A 27,641-nucleotide genomic window follows, 5' to 3' on the forward strand; every position below is an offset into this window, starting at 1 on the left:
GAGGTGATTATTACTTGTATAATTATGTGGATTCCGTGAATTTGATGATTTGATATTTCTTCGGATTTAATTTCATTATGGATTTTTCCTCTGCAAATAATAAATTAAATGAGCTTAAGAAGAGGTGTTTATATAATTATTGAGAATTTGGATTAATTAAGGCATTGCCCTGTGCTGAGTAATTTCTATCTCTGTTGATTATTTTTGAGGTCATATACACATTGTGTGAAGCCTTCGGCTATTTGTTGTGAAAATAATTGAATTGTTATATCTTTGGAATTGGTGGTGGCCATTGGGCAAATTGTGTTATGAATTGATTTTTGTTATGTTGTCGTGATAATATTCTGTGTAAATTGTTGAGTTATTATTTTGAGGATATAAGGGTGGCATTTCACTGTTGATATTATATGGGTATAAGGGTGGCATTTCACTATTGTTATGTGTGTCGGGATATTGTTTGGGCAGAGCGATAAGGGTGGATATAGGAGAGATAAGGTTGGCTATAAGAGCGATATGGGTGGCTATAGGAGCGATAAGGGTGGCTATAGGAGCGATAGGGGTGGCTATTGATATTGTCAGGGCGGAGGGATAAGGGAGGCTATTATAGGAGTGATAAGGGTAGCTATAGGAGAGATAAGGGTGGCTATTGTGACGGATGATATGTGATGATGTGAATTGGTTGCATTGGTGATTTTCATGTGATGTTGTGATTTTTCTTGTGTTTATTTTTATACCTTGTGCAATTTATCTTGTTGTTGGTAAATTGATAATAGTCTGATTTATGTTGAAATTGGGAGCCAGTGGCTATTGCCAGACGGATTATAAAATAAAATGTGGGCACGAGGTGCCGTGAGTAAATAATGATGATACTGGCACCTGAATTGTCCGTGCAGTTATGATATGAAATGAGGGCACGAGGTGCCGGAAAAAAATATGATGGTTTATTTATTGGCACTTGAACTATCCGTGCAGTTGTAATATAAAAAGTGGGCACAAGGTGCCAGGGTAATATGATGTGGATATATGAAAGAGGACTGAGACCCGTGTTTATGAAAAATATGAAAATGGACTGAGACCCGTAGTTGTATGACTATGAAATAAAGTGTCACATGGTGACTTTTTAATTGAAAGAATTATATTCAAAATATTTCTTTAGAAGGATTTTTACTCAAAAAGATTTATTTGAAAGAATTATATGTGAAAGATATTTAATTGAAGGACTTGATTTAATTGGGTGTACTTATATTTATTAATCGTTGAACGATATTAATGGTGTTTTTGTTGCCCTGCTATGCATTTCACTGGTTGATTTGTGTTGTCCTTATTGTTATTTATTTTTTATTATTTGTATATCATATTGCATAGGTTTTTAGACTAGTGAATATCTTGATTGTACCTCGTCTCTACTCCACTGAGATTAGTCTTGATACTTACTGGGTACCGACCGTGGTGTACTCATACTACACTTCTGCACATTTTTATGTAGAGCCAAGTATTGGAGATATCGGACTTGGACAGAGCTAAAGCGGGGTCGTATGGATTCAAGGTAGAGCTGCTTGGTCGTCACAGTTCCTTTGAGTCTTTCCATTTTATTGTACTGCTATTTATTATTCAAATAGTATTGAGTATTCGATCCTTGTGATCATTTCATGTATTCAGTTAGAGTTCATGACTCAGTACTACCAGTCTTGGGAGGTTGTTATATTCATATTTGTTCCGCTGTTAGTTTTTATTTTTTTTAAAATGGCTTTGAAATGTAATGGAAATCGGCGTCTGTGACGGGAATGTGGGTCGTGACAAGTTGGTATCAAAGCTCTAGGTTCATAGGTTCTACGAGTCATGAATGAGTTTAGTAGAGTCTTGCAGATCGGTACGGAGACGTCTGTACTTATCTTCGAGAGGCTACAGAGCTAGTAGAAAAAAATTTCACTTCTTTCATTCCTTATCGTGCGACATTTATTCAGTTTGAAGCATATATCTTATGTTCTTTTTCATCCACTCGTATATGAAATTGCGCACTCGGTATCAACTATGCGCCAACGGTTCGTGATACTACATATGGGTTATAAGGAAGCCAGGGTTGCTCAACCATTATTACAATGTGTTGTCCAGATCGAGGATGCGAAATTATTGAGAGATCATTCAGTTGTGCACATTGGGGTGCAGCAGGTTCTGACATCTGGTTGATAAGTATGATATTAAGAAGGTTTAATTAATTGCCTAATCATCACAATTGTGGTAGGGTCATGAGGTGGATGTAGATCTGAAATAGTTTGTGGTATTAGAGACTATGTAGTTCATATGGAATTTCCATTTAGCGAAGGGTACATACGCAACCAACCTACTGGAGGAAGTGAGTTTAACTATCACGAGGATGACATGTGCCAAATAAATGGCTTGAGGTGTCTTATGACCGGTGTCCTACGAGTGATGAAGGTTATTATTATGGATCATCAGAATGTGTCCTATGGCTTCGCGCCAAGTGAGGGAGTCCACTATCAACGATCAGATTGCGGGGTCATATGTTATATGAGTTTTGGCCTGAGATGTATTTATGTGGTATTGAAAGGTTCTCCGCAACTTGTATATGATTAAGAGCTGAGATTTGTATGGGATAATGCTGGGACTTGCAATATTCCCGCGTCCTTAATAATTCTACATTTCAGTATCAACGGGGTCATGGAAACAATTTCAGAATACTCGGGGTGTTCCAGGAAGTTCTTTAATGTACCACCAGCACGGGGTCCCTATAATGGTTATTCCAGTTATCCGGCACAGACTCAGTATGAGAATCCGAACCCGCAGAGGGGTTGTTATGAGTGTGGTGATACTAGACACATCAAGAGAAATTATCCCAGACTTGGGAGGGGTGAATTTCATCAGAACACTCAGGCTACAAGCTTTATTCCAGGTAATACTCCACGTGCATAGCCGTTTAGGGGTGGAGGATAGGCAGGTAGAGGGAGCCTAAGAGGTGGAGGCCCAGCCCGTTGATATGATTGCTATAGTGTGGATGAGGCCACTACACTAGATGGTGTCATTACAGGTACGATCCTGATTTGTTATAAAAGAATATCTTTCCTTAATTTGATTCGGTTTTGAAAATTAAGGCGGGTCCTCCTATTATGCTCCGCTTATGGGTGAGCTTCGTAATTTTGTGACCCACTTATATGTTTATCCCTATTGGGAGATTTGAAGATGTGAGCCCGTGTCTGTCATTTTTATTTTTGTGCACCATTGAGGGCTATAAGTCCAAAAGTAATTTTTATTATTCATTACAGTGGGTTTAATGTGTTTCGGAATAATTGATTCCAATTTTATGAATTATATGCCCTACTGGTATGAGGGTTCATTATGTGTTATGAAAAATTATTTACGGAATTTATTGAAAAGAAGAAAGAAAGGAAATTGAAATTTCAGTTGGCACAATGTGCAAAATACTTTTTTTTTATGATCTGAAATATTTAAACTGGGCTACAAGTCGCGGTGGAAGTGATATAAGGACGAGGTCCTTGTGGTGAAAATTTTATGATTTTAAATTCTCCCTTTTTGAAATTAAATTGTACTATAGTATTAATATGGAGACATGCCTATTAGGCTTATTTGACAATTCTTGTATATTTTATGTGCATATTTAGCCATATTCGTGCTATAAACACTGAGTCTTAGCCTATAAGGTGGGTGCCCAGGTGGCGTTAAATGTGACTCGTTGAGTCGGGTAAAAGGTTATGAGGTCTTCATGCCTCACATTTTGCTGTCAATATTGTGAAAATTCGAAACGAGTTTTGGTTAATATGAGGTTAGTTGACGATGTTATAATCGATTATGAACAACTATTAAGACCAGAGATGTGGTGATAGGCATACATATGATGTGCTCCATGTCTTGATATCATTATGATAATGCAGTACTTGTAATGATGAGATTAGTGTTATTGATGTATACATTGTGGTGCCTTGTTAGGTTGTGGATGTGTTATTAGGAGTTGTTTTGGTGTTATTCTGGCAGGTGGATAGGCCCATTTACGGGGAAGACTCTACTGAAATTTCTGAAAAATTTCGGAGTTAGAAAAATTTGGGAGATTGATATGTGCGAAAGAAGAGAAAAGTTATGTTATGTGTTTGAAGGCGGACGCTACTTCTCATTCAAGGGCGAATGATCCTAAGCGGGGGAGAATGTAACACCCCGGAAAAAAAAACATTCGAAGTACTTCAATACTATCAAGAAAGTTGATGTGTGCGTAGGCAAAAGTTGTTATATCCAGTTGAGACTAATATCGTACGTTGTTATAAAAATCGGGCCTTTTAGAAAATGTTTGGAGTGTAAGAAATTGGTCTTAAAGTTTACAAATATGGATAAAAGAAATAATCTCAATTGAGACGTTGTTGTCGGAGTTATCTCAAATGCGGTAACGTGGGATCAACCGTGAGTATATGTTTAAAAGTAAAATCATCAATTTGGTAACCTTAGAATAATTCTTAGCACGTTCGAGGACGAACATTTGTTTAGGAGGTGGAGAATGTAACGACTCGACTTGTCATTTTAAGAACTAATGCCCCGTTCAGTGACTTAAGGTCTCGAGCAGCTTCGCAATATGTATTATGACCCACGGGTGTGGTCGAGTTTGATTTACTGAAGATTAGGAATTAAATTAAAAGAACAATCCTTATTTAGAAGCATAAATAGAAAGAGTTGACCGGAGAGTTGACTTTTGAGTAAACGACCTCGGATTCAAATTCTGATGGTTCCAATAGCTCTGTATGATGATTTTGGACGTAGGAGCGTGTCCGGAAAATTATTTGGAAGTCCGTAGTGAATTTTGCTTCAAATGGCGAAAATAGAATTTTTGGGAAGTTTGACCGGGGAGTTAACTTTTTAATATCGGGGTCATAATCCAGTTCTGAAAATTTGTATAGGTCTGTTATGTCATTTATGACCTGTGTGCAAAATTTGAGGTCAATCGGACGTGATTTGATAGGTTTCGGCATTAAATGTAGAAGTTGGAATTTCTTAGTTTCATTAAGCATGAATTGGCGTATGATTCGTGGTTCTAGCATTGTTCGATGTAATTTGAAGTTTCGACTAAGTTCGTATGATGTTTTAGGACTTGTTGGTTTGATTTAATGGGTCCCGAGGGGCTTAGGTGTATTTTTGGATCATTGGTTGAGAGACTAGTAAAGTTAAGAAATTTGGGAGTTTAACCATGGTCAATATCGGGTCAATACGACCTCCTTTCAGTATTTTGAGTGCGCAAGCAGGCCCGTAGTATGTTTTATGATTGAAATTCATATATGGTTTGTGTCCAAGAGGTTCCGGATGAGTTTTAGGGTGGTTTCGGACCATTTCGGAGAAGTTTGAGTTTGTTGGTTTCTAGTGGGCACTGTTTATTCGCAATTGCGAACCAGTTATGGCAATTGCAAAAACACTATTCATTTATGGCAATTGCAAACCATTTATGGCAATTGCGAAAATACTGTTCATTTATGGAAATTGCGAACCATTTATTGCAATTGCGAAAACACTGTTCATTTATGGCAATTGCGAACCATTTATGGCAATTGCGAAAACACTGTTCATTTATGGCAATTGCGAAAACACTGTTCATTTATGGCAATTGCAAAAACACTGTTCATTCGCAATTGCGAACCATTTATCGCAATTGTGAAAACACTGTTCATTCGCAAATGCGAAGATTTTGTCCGCAAATGCGAACCTGGGCAGAAACTTAAGAATTGAAAACCTGTCATTTCTTCATTTTTGATTGGGATTATTGGAACTCGGGTTTTGGGCGATTTTGAATATTTCTTCACGACTTCGACTGGGGTAAGTGTTCTATATCCTAAAGTGATTATATTTCATGAATCTATGATTATAATTATCGTTTAACTCGGATTTAAATGGAGAAAATCAAGATTTTTGTAAAATCTTCCAAAAATAAAAATTTAAGATTTGTAGGTCGAGTTGTTATTGGAATTTGGGTATAAGGGTGGCATTTCACTGTTGTTGTGTGTGTTGGGATATTATTTGGGAAGAGCAATAAGGGTGGCTATAGGAGCGGCTATAAGAGCGATAAGGGTGGCTATTGATATTATTAGGGCGGAGGGATAAGGGAGGCTATTATAGGAGTGATAAGGGTGGCTATATGAGAGATAATGGTGGCTATTGTGATGGATGATATGTGATGATGTGGAGTGGTTGCATTGGTAATTTTCATGTGATGGTGTGATTTTTCTTGTGTTTATTTTTATACCTTATGCAATTTATCTTGTTGTTGGTAAATTGATAATAGTCTGATTTATGTTGAAATTGGGAGCCAGTGGCTATTGTCAGACAGATTATAAAATGAAATGTGGGCACGAGGTACCGTGAGTAAATAATGATGATACTGGCACATGAATTGTCCGTGCAATTATGATATGAAATGAGGGCACGAGGTGCCGAAAAAAAATATGATGGTTTATTTATTGGCATGTGAACTATCCGTGCAGTAGTAATATAAAAAGTGGGCACGAGGTGCCAGGATAATATGATGATTTAATTATGGGCACGAAGTGCCGTGGAGATATAAAAGAGGGCTGAGACCCGTAGTTGTATGACTATGAAATGAAGTCTCACATGGTGACTTTTTAATTGAAAAAATTAAATTCAAAATATTTATTTGGAAGGATTTTTACTCAAAAAGATTTATTTGAAAGAATTATATGTGAAAGATATTTAATTAAAGGACTTGATTTAATTGGGTGTACTTATATTTATTAATCGTTGAACGATATTAATGGTGTTTTTGTTGTCCTGCTATACATTTCACTGGTTAATTTGTGATGTCCTTATTGTTATTTGTTTCCTATTATTTGTATATCATATTGCAGAGGTTTTTAGACTAGTGAGTGTCTTGACTGTACCTCGTCTCTACTCCACTGAGGTTAGTCTTGATACTTACTGGGTACCGACCGTGGTGTACTCATACTACACTTCTGCACATTTTTGTGCAGAGCCAGGTATTGGAGATATCGGATTTGGACAGAGTTAAAGCGGGATCGTAAGGATTCAAGGTAGAGCTGCTTGGTCGTCGCAGTTCCTTGGAGTCTTTCCATTTTATTGTACTGTTATTTATTATTCAAACGGTATTGGGTATTCGATCCTTGAGATCATTTCATGTATTCAGCTAGAGTTCGTGACTCAGTACTACCAGTCTTGGGAGATTGTTATATTCATATTTGTTCCGCTGTTAGTTTCTATTTTAACAAAAAATGGCTTCGAAATGTAATGGAAATCGGCTTACCTAGTCTCTACTTCGAAATGTAATGGAAATCGGCTTACCTAGTCTTAGAGACTAGGTGCCATCACGACGTTTGTGGCGGGATTTTGGTTGTGACAGTTATAGAAGGGATTTGTTTATGCGCAACTAATGTTTATATTATTAAATATTAATATTATGTGATTATTGGGCCAAGTGGGAGAATGTAAGTTATTTTTCCTACGTGTATGTGGTCCAATAGGTTTAAGGCCCATAATTAATATTTAATTAATGATCAAATCTCATCCGTCCGATCGGTTACTTGCTGGACGTATCGGATTAAGTGAGAACCTCTATAAATTGGTCCTCTACCCACCCATTAGGGTTATCGTATTTTTTTTATTCTTTCTTTCATCACTAAAGACGGCGGTAACGAAAGTTATGGCAAGGTGCGAGAAACCAATTTGAATTAACGCTTCCGCTTCACGATGATGGTTTACGATTCAGGTATATTTTCTGTACAATTTTGTGTAAGATTATCATGTTCAAGATCCTGGTATGCAATTAAGTTTATGCTCACATCCGCTTCACGAAGAACAAGTAAGTTCTTGTTTTACGATTTACACGATATCTAATGTGTTTAGATTAACACGTTCCAACAGATTACAATGAAAAATGCATGTAAGCTTGAAAGCGAGCAGCAGGACATTGACTGGAGCTCTACCACACGACCACGCTAACTCGACCGCGAAACTACACCTACGACCTCGACGGAACTCGAACTCGAATATGCTGTTGTTACGGGTCAGTTTTGTGGTGTTGTGCGAAGCTGATTTTGGGGGTGTTTTTGCTGGATTTTCATTGCTTTTTAGCTTCTGTTTTTGTAACGACCCGGCCGGTCGTTTTGAGAATTACAACCTCGTTTCCCCAATTAATGCTCATATTATACTTTACAGTTGTTGTGTGAATTGCCGGGGTAATTGGTTCGGGTCCGGTGAGGTTTTGGAATGAATTAGAGCACTTAGTTCCAAGGTTTAAAGCTTAAATTAAAATAGTGACCGGATGTCAGACTTATGTGCAAATTACCCCTAAATGGAGTTTCGATGATTCCAATAGCTCTGTATGGTAATTTTGGACTTAGGAACATGTCCGGAAAAAATTATTTGGAGGTTCGTAGTGGAATTTAGTTTGAATTGCCGAAAGTTAAATTTTTGGGAAGTTTGACCGGGGGTTTGACTTTCTGATATCGAGGTCAGAATCATATGTTGGAAATTGAAATAGCTTTATTATGTCATTTATGACTTGTACGCAAAATTTGAGTTCATTCCAGATTTATTTGCTATGTTTCGGCATCGAACCTAGAATGTTTGATGCCGATTCTTCAAGAATATGTGGTATCACATTATGCAAATGAGCTCCAAATTCAGTTTTGATTGAAGCATTAGATCCGTATTGAAATTATCGAGCCATAGCAAAAAGAATCATTGAACTCGGACATCGTATGAGAGAGTTATGCCTATTTCCGTGTAAGGAACAATTTTCCGTCACCGCGAGCGCCCAGGGTAGCGTGGGGCGCTAGCCCTGGCACTGAGAATTTTGGGATACTAGGAACTGCGCCACAGGCAGCGTCCCACGCTACTCGTGGTGCCCAAAACAGCTGAGGGTCTATAAAACGGGGTTCTTGCTATTTTTACTCATTTTTAAGTTTATGGAGCTCGGTTTAGGAAATATTTGGGCGATTTTTACGGATAAACATTGGGGTAAGTGTTCCTTATCCTATATTGATTATATTTCATGATTCCATATTGATTTACATCATGAATCCGTGAATTTATGAAAGAAAAATTAGATTTTTATAAAATCATCCAAAAATGTAAAATGAAGATTTGAAGGTCAATACGATGTCGGAATTTGATAATTTTCATATGGTTGGACTCGTATCGGAACGGGTATTCAGATTTTATGCGTTTCATTAGATTCTGAGACGTCGGCCCCACGATTGATCTTTTGAAATAATTTTAGATTTTTATTATGAAATTTAGCATTTTCATATGGAATTTAATCCTATACCTCTTGTTGATTGTATCGAATTATTTTGACTAAGATTCGAGGCGTTCGGAGAACGAATCACGAGAAAAAGGTTTATTGGAATAAAGAATTTTCTCGGATTGAGGTAAGTAACTCTTCTAATCTTGGAGTTGAGGGTATAAACCCTGAATTATATATGTTATGTGTTTGGTATTGAGGTGACGCACATGCTAGGTGACGAGCGTGTGGGCGTGCACCATGTGAACTGTGATTTCGTTATTCCTATGGTACTGTGTAGTTACCTGAACTTACCTGAAATCATGGAAATCTCTACGTACTAGAGCTATTGAGATGAGAATCATGTTAAAATCATGTTGAGGCTATATGCCAGTATTATTGAGACCCACAGAGGTCATATTGTTGTTGAATTTGTTTAAATTGAAATTTCAAAACTCAGTCATGTGCATTCATTTCATATCATCTCTCAGTCTCTGTTGCTATTTATTGATTCATCATATCATCATTTTGGGCTGATTTTCATGACATTGTGAGCTCGAGGGACTGGAGAGATTGATGACTGAGTGAGGCCGAGAGCCTGATTGTGAGGATAATTATGGGATCGGGTTGCATGCCGCAGCAAGCCATATTGGCTTTATATACTTTATTATTATGTGGATCGGGACTGCCCGCCTGCAGCAGGCCTTATAGGCTTTGTTATAGCACGTGAGTTGTCCGTGCGGATCCAGATATTATTATAGTACGTGAGTTATCCGTGCAACACGTGAGCTGTCCGTGCGGATCCAGATATTATTATAGCACGTGAGTTGTCCGTGCGGATCCGGATATTATTATAGCACGTGAGTTGTCCGTGCAGCACGTGAGTTGTCCGTGCAGATTATAGCGCTTGGGCTGAAGGAGCCCTTCCGGAGTCTGTACACACCCCCAGTGAGCGCAAGTATCTACTGAGTGCGAGTGTTGAGTGACTGGGAGGCATGAGAGATGGTGAGGTATGCTCGAAGGGCTGTTTACGAGCGATTATAAGGTAAGCCCGAGGGGCTGTATACGAGTGATTGTTAGGTCTGCCCGAGGGGCTATTTATGATTTTATCACTAAGTTTCTTCACATTGGCATGCACACATGACATGCAGGCATAGAGATGTAATTTTTTTATGCTGTACAAGATCACATTATTCATGGTTTCTCACACATGTCGACAGATGGGCATAGTGATGCATTTGTTTTACACTGGTTATCTGGAAAGGAAATGAAACATCTTACTTATTTTGGAAAAGATTTTTGGAAAAATTATTGTTTTCAAACTTATTCATATTTTTGACAACTTCGGTATATAATTTGGGTTTTCACTGATGTACTTGAAAAGAAGAAGTATTTTTAGAAATCGTGATTTAGCTGAGCATTTTATCTCTGAGTTACTTCTGGTATTAATTGTTTTACGTGGTTATGGATTATTGTGGACTACTGGTTTTGGACCCGACCTTGGTAGAAGCTCGTCACTACTTTCAACCTAAGTCTAGGTTTGTTACTTACTCAGTACATGGGGTCGGTTGTACTAATACTACACTTCTGCACATTGCGTGCAGATATTAGATGTTGTTGTTGCCATGCTCGATGGTTGCGGATTTGAAGATGCACATGCGTTCCTGTTGTAGCTGCCTCTTGTTCATGGTAGCCTTAGATTTATAAAAGCTCTATTTATGTACTATTCAAACAGACTATGTATTTATTTCATTTTCGCTTTGTAAACTCTATTCTTAGAAGCTCATGATTTGTACTACCAGTCCTTGGGGAGCTAATAGAGTTAGTTAAATATTATTTGGATCAGATATTTGTAAATTGGCTTACCTAACGGGTTGGGTTAGGTGCCATCACAGCTAGATGGATTTTGGGTCGTGACAAGTTGGTATCAGAGCTTTAGGTTCATAGGTTTTACAATTCATGAGCAAGTGTCTAGTAGAGTCTTGTGGATCAGTATGATGACGTCCATACTTATCTTCGAGAGGCTACAAGGCATTTAGGATAATTTCCCATCTTTCTTTGCTTATCGTGCGAAATTGATTCGGCTTGAGACATAACTCTTTGAATTCCTTCCACGCATTCATGTGCGCGTGTGAGCGCTCAATATCAGCTGTGCATCACGGGCTTGTTATTCCATGAACGAGGTTCGAAATGTGTATTCTGTATTTTGCTGATGGGCAAGTCTAGAGGACTTGAGGCCAGGATTAGATCGCAGCTTAGGCTCGGTAGTTTCAGTTGTGTGAACTTGTACAATGGGACTCATATGTCCGGTAGTGTCCCTATGAGTGGAATTTGTGGCTCGATGAATGGCTGGATAACCATATGATAAGTATGATGTAACTGCAGGATATGTTAAGACGGTGTGAATGTGGCGAGAAGTGTTTCCTTGAAGTGTAAAGGAAGGCCATTGGGTGCTTGACTTTCGTTTTGATATGACGTACAGTCTCGAGTGTGAATGTTTTGAAAGATCATTCACGTTGTTAAATTTTTGGGAAAAATTAAATTCTCATGTCTAGTTAATGAGTTTGGACTCAGAAAGATTAAGTGATTGCGTAGTAATTGTTGATGCGAAAGGGTATAACAAGATGCCAATTTGAGACTAAGCATGTAGGTTATCTCCTGCGGAGTAATCTACGTTAGTGTGTTCCTTATAATGTTGTGTGGGGAGTTTCTTTTGTAACAGCGGGGTATATGTGTTGAGATTCAATTTTGGATTGGTTGAGAAAGTTGACTTGACCGTCACGAGGATGAAGGTGAGCTTAGTAGATAATTTAAGGTATTTTATGATTTGCGTTACCTGACCTTGTGAAGATTTTTTGTTGAAATGACTGCGGGAGTATGACAATAGTAGAGTATGGGTATGATGGGTTATTAGGTGTTTTTTATATGGCTTTGAGCCAAGTGGGGGAATTTGCTATCTGCGATTTGATTGCACGATTATATGTTGTATTGGTTTTGGTCTGAGGTATAATTGTGAATCAGATATGACTTGCAGAGGTTCAGATCGAGGATGACTCGAGTAAATGAATTCTTGGATACGGGTTATATTGTACTTTATGAGTATGTGAAAATCATGGGATGAGTGAGTTGTTATTTGCGAAGTATTTAATACGCACGGGGTATGAATTTGATCGGTGGAATTAAAGTAGAGTTACTTCTTTGAGTGTTGTTGTGCTAATGGGGCACGTGTCTTTTGGTCCATTTGGGCGGAGCAATTTAGATTTGATCAAAGTGGGTGACTCTCGAGAAAGTTCTAATGGATTCAAGATTAATACGTAGCAACTGAGAATTTTTGGCGGATTTGTATATGGATAAAATCTGAAATTTTTGTTTGATGGTGCCTGGACTTGTGGGAATTCTGTATGACTATGGATTATATACTTTTGTATAAGAAGGGTAAGAAGAAAAATTTTAAATTCACATAAGGTATTTTTAGAGTGAGTGTTACAGTTGTGGCAAGTATGGAGGTGCTTAAGAAGAATACATTGACTTATGGGTCTTAGGGCGGTGTAGTTTTATGTTAGGGTGTCTTATAGTGAGTTGTGGTTAAAGATCGTGGTGTTTTAGCAAGAAGAAGTATCAATCCGAAGACAAATTCGGAAGGGGCTCAGAGAAATAGGACAATTGGTAGTAGACTGGACCAGTATGGTAATGGTAGGATCGGTTCTTTTTTTGGGTAATTACGATGTGGTAAGACTTTACAAATATTTTAGTAGCAATACTCTTGGTTTGGTGACCTGCGTGTCTTGGTTGAGTTGGAGAGATTCGGTCTTGATGGCTTGGTTGTGTAAATAGATTCCAAAGTATTCTTGATGGTTTCTATCGGTGTAGAGAACGTGTTATGTATTGTGATTTCCTCCTGGAAAGAAGCAAGAGAAAGGTTTCTAACTAAAAGGGTATGTAAATTATTGGTGACTCAAAGTTGATAATGGGATTCTTGTGCTTGTCACATGATGGCATAATAGATGTGGTGTGTTATGCGGGATTAGGATTTACATGTACAAGGTGACAGTTCAGTCTTGAAGAGAAGGTAACGAATGTTGGACAACATGGGCGGTTCCAAATAACTAGATGAACACTATTACTACTTGGTGTTGTATGAGAAGGGGGCGAATTTCAGAAGGCACATTGTATTTTGACTTACGAATGTATAATTAGTATTGCGGTACTCACATGATTGATAGACTGCTGATATTCAAATTTTTGCTATGTGGCACGAAAGAATTTTGGGAGTATTTCTTGTGGAATGATCGTGCATAAAAGATGTGTTAGTCATTCGAAGGCTAGAATTGAGATCAGTGATGATAATTCACGTGTCCTATAAATTTGAAATTTGGGAGTTTCAGGAGCATATTGTTCATGGTTGCGGACCGTGAAGTCATGGCCGAAGCAAGTCAGATGATAGGATGTATTATGAATCAGTCGCATTGAATTTTCGGAGGGCTATTTTCCTAATTGTGGGTGACCAGAATTGATTTGGAGGTCCATTGGTAGGCCCAATTAAGACGTGTATTCTACACTAAGCCAGAATGGTTGTCTCCATACTGCTATTGTTGAGGGATGTGTTATTCGGTTGATGTTGAACTTATTTGTGTTCTGAAATGATCGGTGAGTTATTCCTTATGCTACGAGGAGTTATGATTCATTGGTTATGTGCACACATGGTGCGGTTCTATTGGGGGCCTTATGGCAGAATTTGAATGCGATGAGCATTTGGGTATTGCATGATTGATTGCGTAATGGTATATTTGGGAGGATGATATCGAAAGTCGACTTAAAAAGTGATTATGGTTCTGGTTGGGGGCGAGAGAGCTCCATGACTTGTTGATCTGATAAGGGTTATGAGATTCCACGTGTTTCTTTTATTATTGGCAGTGTATGAAGGTTTCGGAATGATGTTCTATTGAATGCGGGATTTAATACTAGTACTTGGTTGGTTTTGGAGTAGTTACTGTGATCAGGAATGGTACTACGAGCATGCGAGTTGTCTAATATGTTAGGTAATTATATCTGTGGTTATATTTATGGCTCGATGCAGCTTGTTCAGACTCATACGGTGTGTAAATGTAAGATTCGTGTCTTGAAAAGAAATCCTGAAGGTTGGGAATTGAATTCCAAGGTTTATGGGCTAAAGTTAAATCAATAATTTCAGTTGTATTGTGTTATCAATCCTATATGGAATAGGGTGACGTGTGTTCACCCCGGGTATGTGTGTGGTAAGATGGAATAGTGAATTGATGGGTTGGAAAAAACTCTTGGCATGTTCGAGGACGAACATATGTTTAAGTGGGGGAGAATGTAATGATCCGGCCGGTCGTTTTGAGAATTACAACCTTGTTTTCCCATTTACTGCTCAAATTGTACTTTACAGTTGTGTGAATTGCCGGGGTAATTGGTCCAGGTCCGGTGAGGTTTTGGAATGAATTGGAGCACTTAGTTCCAAGGTTTAAAGCTTAAGTTAAAATAGTGATCGGATGTCGACTTATGTGCAAACGACCCCTGAATGGAGTTTCGATGATTCCAATAGCTCCGTATGGTGATTTTAGACTTAGGAGCATGTCCAGAAAAAATTATTTGGAGGTTCGTAGTGGAATTTAGTTTCAATTGCCGAAAGTTAAATTTTTGGGAAGTTTGACCGGGGGTTTGACTTTCTGGTATCGAGGTCGGAATCATATTTTGAAAATTGGAATAGTTTTGTTATGTCATTTATGAATTGTACGCAAAATTTGAGTTCATTCCGAATTTATTTGCTATGTTTCGGCATCGAACCTAGAATGTTAGATGTCGATTCTTCAAGAATACGTGGTATCACATTACTCAAATGAGCTCCAAATTCAGTTTTGATTGAAGCATTAGATCCGTATTGAATTACCGAGCCATAGCAAAAAGAATCGTTGAATTCGGATATCGTATGAGAGAGTTATGCCTATTTCAGTATCGGGAACGATTTTCCGTCGCCGCGAGCGCCCAAGGTAGCGTGGGGCGCTAGCCCTGGCGCTGGAAATTTTGGGATACTGGAAACTGCACCACAGACAGCGCCCCATGCTACCTGTGGCACCCGAAATAGCTGAGGGTCTATAAAACGGGGTTCTTGCCATTTTTACTCATTTTTAAATTTATGGAGCTTGGTTTAGGCGATGTTTGGGCGATTTTTATGGATAAACATTGGGGTAAGTGTTCCTTATCCTATATTGATTATATTTCATGATTCCATATTCATTTACATCATGAATCCGTGAATTTATGGAAGAAAAATCAGATTTTTATAAAATCTTTCAAAAATATAAAATGAAGATTTGAAGGTCAATCCGATGTCGGAATTTGATAATTTTGTATGATTGGACTCGTATCGGAACGGGTGTTCAGATTTTGTGCGTTTTGTCGAATTCCGAGACATCGGCCCCATGATTGATCTTTTGAATTAATTTCGAATTTTTATTGTGAAATTTAGCATTTTCATATGAAATTTAATCCTATACCTCTTGTTGATTGTATCGAATTATTTTGACTAAGATTCGAGGCGTTCGGAGACCGAATCATGAGAAAAAGATTTATTGGAATAAAGAATTTGCTCGGATTGAGGTAAGTAACTCTTCTAATCTTGGAGCTCAGGGTATAAACCCTGAATTATACATGTTATGTGTTTGGTGTTGAGGTGACGCACATGCTAGGTGACGGGCGTGTAGGCGTGCACCGTGTGAACATTGATTCCGTTATTTCTGTGGTACTGTGTAGTTACCTGAACTTACCTGAAATCATGGAAATCTCTACGTACTAGAGCTATTGAGATGAGAATCATGTTAAAATCATGTTGAGGCTATATGCCAGTATTATTGTGACCCACGGAGGTCATATTGTTGTTGAATTTGTTTAAATTGAAATTTCAAAACTCAGTCATGTGCATTCATTTCATATCATCTCTCAACCTCTGCTGCTATTTATTGATTCATCATATCATCATTTTGGGCTGATTTTCATGACATTGTGAGCTCGATGGACTGGAGAGATTGATGACTGAGTGAGGCCGAGGGCCTGATTGTGAGGATAATTATGGGATCGGGTTGCATGCCGCAGCAGGCCATATTGGCTTTATATACTTTATTATTATGTGGATCGGGACTGCCCGCCTGCAGCAGGCCTTATAGGCTTTGTTATAGCACGTGAGTTATCTGTGCGGATTCAGATATTATTATAGTACGTGAGTTATCCGTGCAACACGTGAGTTGTCTGTGCGGATCCAGATATTATTATAGCACATGAGTTGTCCGTGCGGATCCAGATATTATTATAGCACGTGAGTTGTCTGTGCAGCACGTGAGTTGTCCGTGCAGATTATAGCGCTTGGGCTGAAGGAGCCCTCCGGAGTCTGTACACACCCCCAGTGAGCGCAGGTACCTACTGAGTGCGAGTGCCGAGTATTGAGTGACTGGGAGGCATGAGAGATGGTGAGGTATGCCCGAGGGGCTGTTTACGAGTGATTGTGAGGTAAGTCCGAGGGGCTGTATACGAGTGATTGTGAGGTCTGCCCGAGGGGATGTTTATGATTTTATCACTGAGTTGTATCGTATTGGCATGCACACATGACATGCAGGCATAAAGATATATTTTTCTTATGTTGTACAGCATCACATCATTCATGATTTCTCACACATGTCGACAGATGGGCATAGTGATGCATTTGTTTTACACTGGTTATCTGGAAAGGAAATAAAATATCTTACTTATTTTGGAAAAGATTTTTGGAAAAATTATTAATTTTTGGCAGCTTCGGTATACAATTTGGGTTTTCCTTGATGTACTTGAAAGGAAGAACTATTTTTAGAAATCGTGATTTAGCTGAGCATTTTATCTCTGGGTTACTTCTGGCATTATTTGTTTTTTGTGGTTATGGATTATTGTGGACTATTGGTTTTGGACCCGACCTTGGTAGAAGCTCGTCACTACTTTCAATCTAAGGCTAGGTTTGTTACTTACTCAGTACATGGGGTCGGTTGTACTGATACTACACTTCTGCACATTGCAAGCAGATATTGGCTGTTGTTGTTGCCGTGCTCGATGGTTGCGGGATTTGAAGATGTACATATTTTCCTGTTGTAGCTGCCTCTTGTTCATGGTAGCATTAGATTTATAAAAACTCCATTTATGTACTATTCAAACAGACTATGTATTTATTTTATTTTCGCTTTGTAAACTCTATTCTTAGAAGCTCGTGATTTAAACTACCAGTCCTTGGGGAGTTAATAGAGTTAGTTAAATATTATTTGGATCAGATATTTGTAAATTGACTTACCTAACGGGTTAGGTTAGGTGTCATCACGGCTAGATAGATTTTTGGTCATGACAGTTTTGGACTGATGTTCGCTGGAGTTTTGGTGTGGAAATAGGGCTGGTTTATGGACTGTTTTGGGATGATTTTCGTGGTTCTTTCATGGCTTAAAAAATGGTGAGAAGCTGATGTCTTTTTTAGGAGGAATGAGCAGCTGCGTTTTTGTTACCAGAGGATAAAGCTGATGCGCAGCTTTTGGGTCCTATTGCTCGGATTTTCTTCTTTTTCCTTTTCGTTCTTTCTCCTCCTCTTGTGTGTGAAGTGTGTTAATTATATATACTCTCTCCGTTTCAATTTATGTTAACCTATTTTCTTTTTAGTTCGTGTCAAAAAGAATGACCAATTTTCCTATTTGAAAATAATTTACCTTTATGCAATGATTTATAACCACACAAAATATATGTGCTTCATTTTACACCACAAGTTTAAAAGTTTTCTCTCTTTTCTTAAACTCCGTGCTCAGTCAAATGAGTTCACATTAATTGAAAGGGAGGGAGTAGATGTGTGTGTATAATTGATGTGAGGAAGTAGTGAGATGAGTGGGAAAGTGGAGAAAGGGACGTGAGGGAATTGGAAAAAGTTGGGGGAACGTGGGTGTTCAACTTTGTTAAGGTAAAGATTTAGATAAATTTTAATAACAAACTTTTATTATTTTTGACGCAAGCTGACTTTAATTTATTTTTTTTTTTGTATTAAATTATGAAGATAAGAAGATTAAACAATATTTTTTACAATATAGAAAAACTAAATATTTACATGTACTTTAAATAATAATAAGAAAAAATACCATAACTTACTTATTAAAATTCTAATTAAAAGAAACCAAAAATTTATTTTATTTTTTGTAAATTTTCTTTTTCTCTTTACAAATAGAAATAAAATTTGTACTATAAGTATGTGAATATTTTTTGTAGTTTTTTTTAAAATTAAATTCTTTTTAAAATTAAATATTTTAAATAAAACCTATTAAGAGTAAGATAAAATTTTAAAATATTAAAATTAAACCTAAAAGAAATATTTTTACACTAAAATAATATAGAACTTGGATATGGTCAAAAATTAGTTATTAACAATTACAAGAAATTAATTCATTATATTAGTCGATATTTTTGTAGTATCAGTATATATAACTTAATTGAGAGTTTAATCAATAACGAGAAATGGCAGACTCGCCGATGGATAGATAATGAATCATTAGAGATCTTGCTCCAGTCATGCTTGGTGGTTGCCTGCATTTATAAATCATTTTCCTTACAAGATCGATCTGTATTGCAAACTACTGCTTCATTTATTTCTTTACATTTCTCTTCCTTCATAGAATATTTATAGAATATCATTTTCTTTACAAGTCTGAAAAATCATTTCTTAATTTTTCTATCCAAAGTAACAGAAAAGAGAAACAGTAGGAACTTTATTTTACGTTACCTTGGAATAGCCTCTACTTTCTCATGATAAGGTAAGGGTGTGTACACTTTATCCTCCTTAAACTTCATTTGTGAGAAATCACTTATTGTTGTTGGTGGTGGATTAATCAATATGTTTAAACTTAAAACTCAAAAATTAACATGCTTCGTGTCATTTGCTGTGAAGGTTGAAGAATTAATATTTAATGATACTAACTAAACAACGACTATATTATAAAGTTAAAATTTATTACAATAAAGAGTTCATAGTTAGCTTTAGGCAAAATACATAACTTATCCCTCAACTATAGATCAAATTTATGTTATACTTTTTACGGACTAAAATTACCTTGCACATCCAATCTTTACAGAGTGTGCAAGACACACCACCTTTTTTTTCTTATCAATTTTTTCAAAACATATGCAGTGTCACGCAGCAATAAAGTCATGACACATGTTATTATTTTTATTAAAAAATAAACCACATAAAATTACAATTACACCCATAACCTTCTTTTTCATTTCATCCTTTCTCTTCTCTACAAATTACCCCCTTTCATATCATCTCGTCGAACATCCCATAATAAGGGTGGCTAAGTGGGCCGATCCGGGACCGCGGGCTAAATGGGTCGGGACCGATAAGATCGCTAGAGGTGAGCTTGGGCCGGTCTCGTGGGCCGGTTCTTGCTTAGGAACCGTTAGGACCTGGCCCTTTAAGGGACCGGGACCTTGCCGGGCCAAACGAATAGTTGTTTTAAAAAAAACTAGCTGTTTGGCTATTTAAAAAAAGAGTTGTTGGGCTTTAAAAATAGTCATTGGCTAGTTTTAACCCCAAACTTTTTATAATTATACTTTTTCCCTATTTTCAACTATAAATACCCCCCTCATTCTTTCATTTTCTTACACAATCAATATCAATCTATCACAATCTCTCTCTAATTTTCTTGTATACTTGCTACTATTGCTTACTTTATTTCAAAAAATAGTCAAAAAATATTGAGGTTGTTACAATTTGTAAAAAAAATTGTAAAGTTGGTGAATGAAGTCTTCAACGATAATCAATTTTCAACAAGTTGTTCGTCAATTCGATAAACTCGTTCCAACTCTTAAGTCTTAATATTATAGTTTTATTTGTTTTATTTATTTGCTATTACTTGATTAATTAAGATGCCTTCCTTAAGAAAATTTTTTCGCAAAAATAAGAATAAGGAAAAATTCAAGACTGGCGAATCTAGTAGTATTGTTGTTCCTCCTCCCCTGTCCCGGCTCCCCGAACCAAACTCCATATCCATCCAACACCTGCTATTCTTGATATCGATAATAGTTTATTACAATTTACCGAGACTGAATTTTGCCATAATATTGCATCCGGTGAACATTTAGACCATGAATTAATGAATGCTCTCTATTCTAATAATTATAATACTATTGTTGTGCTCATTCCATAGGGGGAGGAAGACTAAGAAAGATATTGCCATATTTTTTATTGCTATAATAAAATTATAAGGCATTGCTTTGAATATCTTTTTACAATATTTTTGTCTTTAAATTTGAATTTAAAAATTAGGTCACAATTCTATAATAAATTTACAAGGCATTGCCTTAGATATTTTTTTATTTAATTTTTGTTAAAAAAATTACAACTTAGTCATTGGGCCCACTTAGCACACGGGCCCGACCCGTTTAGCCCGGGACCATGAGTTCGTGGGCCCGGTCCTGGGCTGGTTCCTACAAAAAGACCGTTTAGCCTAGGACCTCTAAGCCCGTTTATTTAAGGATCGGAATCGGCCCGGGACCACGACCCACGAGACCGGCCCACTTGCCATCCCTACCCATAACCATGAAATTAAATATCTTCACTGCCACCCTTCTCCATATTTATCTATCTTCCATATCCGATAAAAAAATTATAGTTACACCCTTCTTTCCATTTCTTTCTGTTCTCCCTCGCTTTCCATTGCCGCCGATAATACATGAACTGTCACTTTCCGATTTCAAACCAAAACTTAGTAGCCCAAATAGATTTAGTTTTAAATTTTTTATTTTAATTTCAGATCTAACACAAGAAAGTCAGGACCCAAAACTCCAAATTAGAAAAGATATTATGGCTGCCTAATTCGCCGTCAACTTCTCCGACCAACAAACCACCAAATTCAAGATACATTACATGTTTAAACTCTATTGTAGATTACTTCCAAGAGCAGCAATTAATTTATTATTGAAGTAAAACTCAAATCTTAGTTAAAGTTAAAAAATATAGGTGTTATGTCAGTCAAATATGAAACTTAATCTGATGTTGAAATAGAGATGAGATACTAAGAGGTTATTCTGTGATGTCCCAGCGGGATCATATTTGGTGGCAAGCCGGTGGAGTAATTGTGGGAAGTGTGAGTAAAATTTATGTGTAAAAAAAATTGAAAAGGGGGACATCGTATGAGGAAGAAGAAGAGAAGCGAGGGGGTGGGGTTTTGGGGGCCAAATAATTTAAGAAATAAAAAAACTAATTAAAATTTTGACACGTGGCACTTAAACAAGGATTGAATTTTTTGTTTTTAAGTGTTCACGCTCTTTATTTCTTTGGTTATGCACGAGTCTACCACGTAGTAAAAGTGGTGTGTTTTAGGCACACTCTGAAAATGTTGGGTGTGTAAGATGATTTTCGTCCATAAAAAATGTGTAACAAGAATTTGATCCATAATTCAGGGGTAAGTTATGTATTGTGCCTTAGCTTTATGATAATTTGTTAGAGTTCTAAAGTTTCGGATAAATGATTCAAATAATCTTTATGATATTCGAAAGTTAAATGTCATAAAGTATTGAAGTACACATACATATAAGTGAGCAGCATACACTCTCACACATAAAATAGATATGCTTCAAACTTAGTTTATCTTCTTATGATAATGAGAAAGGCATTAGACTACACATACTTCTTTTAGTGAGAGGCAATTTCTCTTTCTCTTTTTACGGGCTCTAAAACCACGGGAGCTGAAATAGGAAAAATGACATTGTATAGCCGCTGTAAAAATAATAGTCGAAAAAGTATATAAAATATACATTATATATATATAAACACACACATTATGTATGTTATATATAAAAATTATACATATTTTATACACTTTTTCAGCTATCAAATATAAATAATTTTTGGCGGGGACTAAAAATAATAATACCCCGCTAAAATATCAGGATTTGGCCCAAAAGAGCATGCCCCAAGATTTAAGAGGCTGGGCTACAATGGGAATGACAAGTGGGACAAAAGGGAGTGATCAAGAGATTTTTACATGGTTGCTTCCTTTTTAAAAACTATTCTCATAAATGATAGTAGACTTTGTTTATTCTAAAGACGCACATTTTTTTTTATTTTTTTAGCACTTTCACGTTGATAACTCCATTAACTAAGGGATCCCTCTACATTAATACACTTTTTACTACATTTCCTTTACCCTCACTCTTCCATAATTTTTATTCTCTTCCATAAATAACACTTGCCCAAATATATCAAAGATTCCGAAAGAAGAATATCTCAAAATAATTCCTTCTGTACAATGAGAATTTTAGTTTTTTTTTTTTTTTTTGAGTTTTAAACTTTTTTCTGTACAATTTTATTTTAACTCAAATATATCTTTAATATAAATCAAGTATATTATATTGTGATAATTTACAATGTAAATATTCCATCAGTATGTCATATATATTTTTTATATGTATTTATACCACATATATAACTTTTATATATATATATATATATATATATATATATATATATATATATATATATATATCATAATACATAATTATATTGATATTATTTAAAGTATATTACTAGCAAATACTTTGCATAAAATTTAATCTAAAATATTAACATGCCACTAATATGTATATAGAAAAACAATATGTCACATATATTATTTATATACGGATAATTTACACAAATATGCACGTTATATTAATGCAAAATATAAATGGTATGTTAATAATAGCTATCTAAATATAAATAAGTGTATAAATAACATATGCATATATACATGATTTTTCCTATAAAAAAAAATAATACATGATTTATAATATACCACAAAAATACATTATATTTTTTTCACAAAATATATGTATTTTATTTCATTAGAATATACAGATATATAATTTTGCTAGGATTAAGTTGAATAAAAAGGTCCATGTATGAAAAGGAAAAAAATTGTTATGGAATGGATCGATGATATATTATTAAATATAAAGACGTATATAAACAACATATGCATATATACATGAAATTTCCTAAAATAATACATGATTTATAATGTATATATACCACAAACATACATTATATTTTTTCATGAAATATATGTATTTTTTTTCATCAGAATATAAAGATGTATAATTTCGCTACATTACATTGTATATAAAGGTCCATGTATGGAAAGGAAAAAAATCTGTTATGGAATGGATTGATTTCCAACGAAAACATAAAACATGTTATGGAATGGAGAGAAGAAATAGAGAAAGATATTAAATTTTAGGATTGCCTTTTTAAGCAGCTTGATTCTTGCTGATTTGAATTGAATGGAATCTGCTATATAGATAAATATTTTAGTGTCATATTTGTTAATCATTAATTGATGCCAATCTTTTGTTTTATGTTTTTAATAGTATGAGAAAGTAGCCATACGCTTGTTGGAAGCCTAGTAATACGTGTTTTGAGCTTAAGCAATTGAAGTGAATCTACGATGGAAATTTGCACAAAGCGGCCGCGCTTTGCTTATAATATTTTTTGGTTATAACAGGATAGTATTAGTATTATATAAAATTAAGAGAAAACTAATCAAAGTGTCACTACATAAACAATTTTAATCAAAATTAGCCCAAAACAAAATATCTATCAAAAATAGTAGTCTATTTTGTTAAAACATAAAGGTAGTTCAAACTTTGGGAGACACTGGACTTGAGCAATATTGCAATGTTTTAATTCATTTAAGTTGAAATTCAGAGAATGAGGCACCTTAATTCGATTTAGAAATCACTATTAAAAGTTAGTTTCTTTGATTGGGTCTAAAGATTAAACTGAAAACTCCATGGACGGCCATTGAAGCTTGCTTAAGCTTGAATTCACAAATTTGAATTTTTGAATAAAATTTATTTTGAGTGCGTATTGTTGAAATAGATTGAATATATCTTAAGGAGTTTGAATCTCGGTTTTGGGATAATTTGGTGGAGTTTTGAGGTGGTTTGAATTTAAAATTCGAAGTAAAAAAAGAACATGGAAAAAAATGATACGTGTATCACACTGTGTATCATACATGTATCACATATGTATCATATGTGTATCAAATATGTATCACATGTATATCAATGTATACATATGTGTGAGATACATATACACGTTTGATACATGTGTCGCAGAAAAAAAAAATTAACTCGATTTTAACTATGAATTTTGATACCAAACCAGTCCAAATAATCTCCAATCTTACTCAAATTTTATATATTGCGAATGCCAACTATACCCATTAAAAAAATCCTTTTTTCCTAATTTTTTTAATATTGTATATCATTGATAATAAATTTTGACTCCAAACTAATCTAACTCACTTGCAAACTTCGTCAAAATTTATATATTGCCGTACTATGTGTTTTCAATGAATCACAACATTATCTATTGAAAAAAAAATTGCCTATATTTTTTCAATGTTATATATTATTGGTAACTTTTTTGACTATTTTTGATAACATGACTAAAATGGCTAGTTGTTGGTAAATGGTGTTTTTACTATCCCGTAAGATTCCCTAAAATTAACCGTCATTACAAAACATCAAAGGTGCCACTTAGGGACAAAGGTTTCCAAGAGTAGCCAACTTGTTACATACAGTAGCCCTAATATTTTTAACAGGGTACGTTCCTATCTTATCGAATAAAACATGTAACTTAACAAATAATGGCGGAACTGCATAGAGGTGTGCAACTTTATTTCCGTCACTAAAATTATACTTGATTAACGTGATCCCCAACTTCTACATCACTAACCTACAATAATAGACAATAGAGTGATACATATGTTGAGGTCTATTGTCACGATTCCAATTTTTCTCCTTAGGATGTCGTGATGACACCTAGTATCTAAAATTAGGTAAATCTAACATACATGCAAAATATAACTCAAATAATGATAAACCTCTCAAATAACTCAATAACTATCATAAAAGAAACTCCGCAACTCAACATAAACAAACTCCCGAAAATTCGGTGATATCAAATCACAAGCTCTATAAGGAAGTGATGAACATCCCTATACACAGTATCTATAAAAAAAAAAAGTGAAGTAGAACTAGATAGAGAGTGACTTCGAGAAGCGGGCTTGAGGTTGACTTAACTTTTTGAGTTGACTTTTTATTTCTCTTTAAAGATCATAACTTTATTGTTCGGAATAGTTCCCTATAGTTTATATTTATGGTATGAAATTGTTTCAGCTAGATTTGAGTCGTTCAGAGTTGGATAATCTAGGGAAAAGCTTACTAATGGATTGAGTAGCGTATTTTGAGGTAAGTGTCTTGCCTAACTTTGTGTGGGGGAATTACCCCTTAGGATTGGTGTTGTTTTGTGTTAATTGTGATATGTGAAAGTCGTGTACGCAAGGTGATGAGTGTGTACACGGGCTAAATATGGTAATTGACGGGTTTTAGCTATGTAGATTCCTTTCATGCCTTTAATTGAGTTGCCATAATATGTTATATTCATCATCGTTAGTCTATATTCACATGTTTTACTTATCTTAACCCTTACTTGTTAATTGTCTTTACTTGTTCAGTTGAAGTTGTTGTTTTATCTATTTCGTATTCATTATCTAACCGTTGAGTTCCTTACTTGAAATTGTTATTCTTGGAATATCTTATTGTTGAAATTGGTATCGAGTTATGAAGGTCGTGATTCACATTGAGGCAGAGTTGTATAAAGTTCTGAAATACCATTCTTGTTGAGTTATTCACTTTCGAATGTTATTGTTGAGACTTTTGTGCATATCATGGTTGAGCTATGGGCTATTTATTATTTATTGTTGATTTATTTGGCAAGTTGTGATATTGGGCACTTGAGGTGCGATTTGTGATACGTTATGATATTGATACGTATGCGGTAGTATAAGGTCTGGGTGTTGAAACGCATGCGGTGAGATAAGGTAGGCTTGATACGCGTGGCTAGTAGGAGAACTACTAGAAGCCATACGGTGTGATAAGGTGGGCTAAAACGCGGGATGCTATTTCGAAAAAAAATAATTTTCAAAACTAAATGTAAAGGCTCTCACAGTGATATAAGGAAAGATTGTGATATATTTTTTTGTGATTCAGACTACGAGGCGGTACCTTGGTAATGACTCTTGTTGACATTTTCTCATTCTTTGTACTTGTCTTTGATTGTTGTTTCCTTAGCATATTATTATTTGTCTTTCTCCATGTTGTACTATTTTCTTAGCTCTGTGTATTAATTCTTGTTACGCTATTCGTTGTTTCAATTTCATTATTGTTTTTATCACATTGTCTACAATTGTTCAGTCTTTTATTTATTTTCAGTAGGGCCCTGACCTGACCTCGTCACTACTATACCGAGGTTAGGCTTGGCACTTATTGGATACTGTTATAGTGCACTCATGCTACTCTTCTGCACATCTTTTTATGCAGACCCATATACTTCTTACCAGCCCAGGCACTAGTTGGGATTCTATTGTGGAGACTTTAAGGTATACCTGCCGGCGTCTACAGGTTTTAGCGTCCCCTTCTCTCTAGATCTCTTATTTCATTATCCTTTATATATATAGACACGGTATATAGGATTATCCAATATTCATACTTAGAACTTGTGACTTGTATTTTCACCAGCTCTCGGAATTTGTATATGTTAAGTTGAAGCATTATTTTATATATAGGTGTTGAGTTTGAGGATTATATTTATTATTATTTCAATTATTCTGCATATTGTTAGGCTTACCTAGTCTTAGAGACTAGGTGTCATCTCTACGGAGAGAAATTGGGGTCGTGACAAGTTGGTATCTAAGCTCTAGGTTCATAGGTATTACGAGTCACAAGCAGGTTTAGTAGAGTCTCGCGGATCAGGACAGAGACGTCTGTACTTATCTTCGAGGGGATATGGAAATGTTAGGAAAAGCTTCACTTCTTTGATTCCTTATTGTGCAAATTTGGTGACTTCGAATTCTAAATCTCTGTCTTTCTATTCTTTCACATATGGTGAGGACATGCACAGCTGGATCTGACAATCAGACACCCGAGCCCCCTGCTAGAGCCGCGAGAGGCCGGGGCTGGCGTAGAGGCCGAGGACGGGCACGTGGTGTAGCCAGAGCACCTGCCAGAGCTGCTACAGAGGAGCCACCGGTAGCTCAATTGAGGGGCAGGCACCTGATGTGCCTGTTGCTACCCCCGCACTTCAGGAGACTCTTGCCTAAATCTTGAGCATGTTTGGTGCTCTAGCTCAAGAAAGGATGATCCCACTTGCACTAGCCACATCCCAGGCAGAGGGAAGAGCACATACTCCCGCACCCCAGAGCAGTCGGTCCATGTTGACCAGGTCCTAGATATCATACTAGTGCAGCCAGTAGTCCCAGCTCAG

Source organism: Nicotiana tomentosiformis, chromosome 6, assembly GCF_000390325.3.
Source record: "Nicotiana tomentosiformis chromosome 6, ASM39032v3, whole genome shotgun sequence".
Classification (NCBI taxonomy): domain Eukaryota; kingdom Viridiplantae; phylum Streptophyta; class Magnoliopsida; order Solanales; family Solanaceae; genus Nicotiana; species Nicotiana tomentosiformis.